Here is a 5871-nt window from a genome sequence, read left to right on the forward strand (position 1 = left end):
TGCCCAGCAACTGCGGAAGATAGAGAACAGATGAGTTCCGTCCCCTATGCTTCAGCCATAGGTTCTATCATGTATGCAATGCTGTGCACTAGACCAGACGTCAACTTGCCCATAAGTATGGCAGGCAGGCTTTAGATTAATTCAGGAGTGGATCACTAGGTGGCGGTCAAGAATATTCTGAAGTACCTGAAAAGGACTAAGGAAATGTTTCTCGTTTATGGAGGTGACGAAGAGCTCGTCGTAAAGCGTTATGTCGATGCAAGCTTTGACACTGATCCAGATGACTCTAAGTCGCAAACCGGATACGTATTTATTTTTAATGGCAGTGCGGTAAGCTGGTGCAGTTCCAAGCAAAGCGTCGTAGCAGATTCTACATGTGAAGCGGAGTACATGGCTGCCTCGGAGGCAGCAAAGGAGGGTGTCTGGATGAAGCAGTTCATGATGGATCTTGGAGTTGCGCCAAGTGCACTGAATCCAATAACTCTGTTCTGTGGCAACACTGGTGCCATTGCTTTAGCAAAGGAACCGAGGTTTCACAAGAAGACCAGACACATCAAACGACGCTTCAATCTCATCCGCGACTACGTCGAAGAAGAGGACGTTAATATTTGCAAAGTGCACATGGATCTGAATGTAGGAGACCCGCTGACTAAACCTCTTCCACGGGCAAAACATGATCAACATCAGAACTTTATGGGTGTTAGATTTATTACAATGTAAATCGCATGGCGATGTGAGGACTAGATTATTGACTCTGGTGCAAGTGGGAGACTGTTGGAAATATGCCCTAGAGTCAATGATAAATAGTTATTATTATATTTCCTGTTACAAGATAATTGTTTATTATCCATGCTATAATTGTATTGAATGAAAACACAGATACATGTGCGGATACATAGACAAAACAATGTCCCTAGCAAGCCTCTAGTTGGCTAGCCAGTTGATCAACCATAGTCAAGGTTTTCTGACTATGTGCAAGTGTTGTCACTTGATAACTGGATCACATCATTAGGAGAATCATGTGACGGACTAGACCCAAACTATGAACGTAGCATATTGATCGTGTCGTTTTATTGCTATTGTTTTCTGCGTGGCAAATATTTATTCCTATGACCATGAGATCATATAACTCACTGCCACCGGAAGAATACCTTGTGTGCATCAAACGTCACAACGTAACTGGGTGACTATAAAGGTGCTCTATAGGTATCTTCAAAGGTGTCGGTTGAGTTAGTATGGATCAAGACTGGGATTTGTCACTCCGTGTGACGGAGAGGTATCTCGGGGCCCACTCTGTAATACAACATCACACACAAGCCTTGCAAGCAATGTGACTAAGTCTAAGTCACGGTATCTTGTATTACGGAACGAGTAAAGAGACTTGCTTGTAACGAGATTGAAATAGGTATGCGGATACCGACGATCGAATCTCGGGAAAGTAACATACCGAAAGACAAAGGGAATGACATACGGGATTACATGACTCCTTGACACTGAGGTTCAACCGATAAGATCTTCGGAGAATATGTAGGTTCCAATATGGGCATCCAGGTCCCGCTATTGGATATTGACCGAGGAGTGTCTCGGGTCATGTCTACATAGTTCTCGAACCCGCAGGGTGTGCACCCTTAAGGTTCGATGATGTTTTTGTACAGTTGAGTTATATGTGTGGTTACCGAATGTTGTTCGGAGTCCCAGATGAGATCACAAACATCACGAGGGTTTCTGTAATGGTCCGAAAACGAAGATTGATATATAGGATGGTTTCATTTGGTCACGAGAAAGTTTTGGGCAATTCCGGCAGTGTACCGGGAGTGATGAATGGGTTCCGGGTGTTTACTGGTAGGGGCCCACCCACCCAGGAGTGAGCCCAAGGCCCTAGGTGGCGCCACAAGTGCTTAGTGGGCTGGTGGAGTCAACCCAAGAGGGCTATGGCGTCACATAAAGAAAATACCAAAAGAAAAGAAAAGAAAAAGGAAAGAGGGAGGTGGGAAGGAAGAGGAGGACTCCTCCTTCCCAAACCGAATTGGAGGAGGAGTCCTCCTCCTCCGGGCGGCCGATGCACCTTGAGGGCCTTGTCCCTCAAGGCTAGCCCCTCCCCCTCCCTCCTATATGTAGTGGTGGTTTAGGGCTTTTTGAGACACAACTTTACCACGTGCAACTCTAGCCTATACCACATAGTTTTACCTCTAGATCGGATTTCTGCGGAGCTCAGGCAGAGCCCTGTAGGAGTAGATCATGACCACCACTAGAGCGCCGTCACGCTGCCGGAAAACTCATCTACTTCTCCGTCTTGCTTGCTGGATCAAGAAGGCCGAGATCATTGTCGAGCTGTATGTGTGCTAAACACGGAGGTGCGTGAAGACGGTCCACTACATCAACCACGTTTCTTAACGCTTCGTGGAACGGTTCGTGAGACGGTTCGAGGGACGTGAAGACGTTCCACTACATCAACCACGTTTCTTAACGCTTCCCGCTGTGCGATCTACAAGGGTACGCAGATCTAATCTCCACTCATAGATGGACATCACCATGATAGGTCTTCGTGTGCGTAGGAAATTTTTTGTTTCCCGTGCAACGTTCACCAACATTATTTTCAAACACCAAAAAGAACATCTTTTTGTGTTTTTAAACATGAAAAATATAAGGTGAACCTCTCTTGAAAGATTTTTTGTTCTTCCTTGGGCAGAGCACTTGAACTTCTTTCAACAAACTTTTTAAGCTTTTATTTTTTTTGTTCTTTTATTTTCACCTCAAACGCATTCCTTCTAGTACTTGAACTTCTCTATTTTTGTAATTTGGACTTCTTGGTGTATTTCTTTTAGCATCGAAATATCCTAATTTTGTAATAAATATTGGGCCATCCTTATTTAAATTAGAACTTCTAGAGTTTATCTAATATCCTATTTTTATTTTTATATATGAAAAGTTCTATGTGAATTTACGTGAACCTCGACTTCAATTCTTTGTAACATTGACCTACTCACTAAAACACTTTTTTCTGTTCTTTATGAATGTGGAAATTCAACAAGCGCCAATATAATTGAAATTATAATCATAAACAGACTCGCTCAAAAGTGTGGGAGAGCACAAAAGAAAGGTTTTTTGGCCACTATAGTGCAATTTGACCAGATGCACAAAAAAATCTTAAGAGAAAAAACAATTGTGGCCTGCATGGAGCTTTCGTGTAGCATGAACACTAGCCTAAAAATGTACAAAGAGAAAAAGTTTGTAGCTTGAAAATGACAAGGCACACAAAGATAATGTTCAGACAAAAAAATGTCGAGGGTAAGAGCATCTTCAACCATAGCGCAAAAAATTCGCGCCTAATAAATTTTTTAGCGCACCACTGTAGCATTTTTAAAGCGCGGGGACCGGAGCATCTGCAACAGACGTGTGCTATTGCGGCGCCCAATCCAGCCCGGTCCAGCGACCCCACCCGTAACAACTCAGAGTTTGCTGCGGCGCAAGCCGGCGCATCAAATATGTTGCGCGCGATAGCATTTTTAAGCTCGCATTCAAAAGTTTTTAGCGCGCGTATTGTTTTGCGGCGTCTGTTGGAGCTATCGATGCCCAGAAAACGAATCTTTTAACGCGTGGAGTAGATTTTGGTATCCTGTTGAGGATGCTCTAACAAGCATAACCTGAACAGTAGCCTCCACACATGTAGATGGAAGTTCGGAGAAAAATGCCATCGTCGTTCTTCTTCTCCATCAACAACAGTAGAAATGCAGAAACTAAAACAACCGTACGTGAAAAATCTAGTTGTTCCCGTAACATGCATGGCTTGTCATTCAGCTCCTGATGGAGTAGAACAGAGAGTCGTCGTGTGTTGCTCCTTTTTCGTCGGTTAACTCAATATTCATACAGATTTGTTTTTCTTTGTGACTTTAACTCCTTCAGGCTTGCGTTCTTGGGCAGCATTGCAAGTATCTACGGGATAGCCGCATCTGCAAAATAAGAAAGAATATCTATTAGTCGCGGTGAACCACGGTGGAGCACATATGCTGGATATCAATTATGCAGACAAGGTTGCAGGATGGTGGCTTAGCACCACAGGCCAGCAGTCGCGCACTCTGGTAAGCCAACGGCAGTGCACTCAGGATTCAAAGCTGAGGTGCATCGCGAGCGTCGGTGCGCTCCATGCGTGTGGCGGCCGACCAAGGTGAACGGCCTGCGGTGTCGTCGGTGAACGGCCGGGACTCCGTTGGAGCGGATCCCCACCAAAATTAGGCAACACAGTGGCGGGGGAAAGATCCGCTGGCAAGAGCTTGTTGGAGGCGGGAACTCTGCCTATGGGGTGCGACAACGATCCGAGCAAGCAGGTGGGTTGTTGGTGAAGGTCAGGGCCTGATGCATTGTTGGTCGGAGAAGGTCAGGGCGGCGATGAGATCCTCGTCAGATGCGGTGACCCTTAGGTACTCACTGGATCCCTAGTTGGGGCAAAAGCGACAACCAGTGGAGCTCCACCGAGGCATGGTGGTGAGGTTTGCCAGGAGATGGGGCAATCCTGGTCGCGGGCAGCCGTGCGAGGGAGGTGTGCTCGTTGGCTATGGTTGTCGATGGAGGTCCGACTGTGGGGGGCATGTTGGGGATGAATGGCTACGACGGGAGTTGATTTGGAAATGAAGGTGAAATAGGTGCGGTGGGTTCACAAACACCTCCCTCCCGCTCTATATAGGGCTGATAGTTTCGGAATAACTATTCTGATCCTAGAATCAGAATAGTGTAATGTGTGTGTATAGGGTGGATTTATTCTACAAATACCCCTTTAAGACCCTTATTCTACTAATACTCACATTATTCTAATAACACTTCTGCACTGTCTATCCACCTCATCTGAACCGCGCAACAAAAAAAAATACACTAGCCCCAACCCTACACCCAACCTCCGTGTCCGAACCTACCCTCGTTGTCTGATACGTCTCAAACGTATCTATAATTTTTGATGGTTTCACACTGTTATCTTGACAACTTTGAATGTTTTGTTTACCTTTTATATTTTTTTTGGGACTAACTTATTAACTCAGTGCCAAGCGCCAGTTCCTGTTTTTCTGTGTTTTTGACTCTTTTCAGATTTGATTTTGGAACGGAGTCCAAACGGAATAAAATCCCCAAAATGATTTTTCCAGAACGGAAGAAGATCAGGAGGCTTGAGGGCCAAACAAGTGGGCCACAGGGAGCCCACAAGCCCTGTTGCCGCGGCCAGGGGGAGGCCGCGGCAACCAAGCTTGTGGCCTCCCTGGCGCTCCCCTGCCCTAGGTCTTTGGCCTATATATTTCCTAAAAATCCAGAAAAAATCAGGGCGTCCACGAAAACACTTTTCCGCCGCCGCAAGCTTCCGTTCCCGCGAGATCTCATCTGGAGACCCTTCCCGGTGCCCTGTCGGAGGGGACTTTGGAGTTGGAGGGCTTCTTCATCAACATCATCGCCCCTCCAATGACTCGTGAGTAGTTAACTTCAGACCTACGGGTCCGTAGTTAGTAGCTAGATGGCTTCTTCTCTCTCTTGGATCTTCAATACAAAGTTCTCCATGATCTTCATGAAGATCTATCCGATGTAATCCTCTTTGGCGATGTGTTTGTCGAGATCCGATGAATTGTGGATTTGTGATCAGATTATCTATGATATATATTTGAGTCTTTGCTGATTTCTTATTTGCATGATTTGATATCCTTGTAAGTCTCTCGGAGTCTTGGGTTTTGTTTGACCAACTAAATCTATGATTCTTGCAATGGGAGAAGTGCTTGGTTTTGGGTTCTTACCATGTGGTGACCTTTCCTAGTGACAGTAGGGGCAGCAAGGCACACATCGTGTAGTTGCCATTAAGGGTAACAAGGTGGGCTCTGTCGTAGATATGAGATTGTCCAT

General features: G+C 45.5%; 1 long non-coding RNA gene across 1 annotated transcript; it reads right to left on the reverse strand.

Annotated features, from left to right (window-relative positions):
• Positions 1-3677: 3677 nt before the first annotated feature.
• Positions 3678-4861, reverse strand: LOC123439803. Its single transcript, XR_006630165.1, has 2 exons — positions 4076-4861; positions 3678-3950 (listed from the first exon to the last, which is right to left on the reverse strand). It is a non-coding gene; the product is annotated as an uncharacterized LOC123439803 (long non-coding RNA).
• Between the last annotated feature and the right edge of the window lie 1010 nt (positions 4862-5871).

The sequence above is a fragment of the Hordeum vulgare genome, chromosome 3H (assembly GCF_904849725.1).
Source record: "Hordeum vulgare subsp. vulgare chromosome 3H, MorexV3_pseudomolecules_assembly, whole genome shotgun sequence".
Lineage (NCBI taxonomy): Eukaryota > Viridiplantae > Streptophyta > Magnoliopsida > Poales > Poaceae > Hordeum > Hordeum vulgare.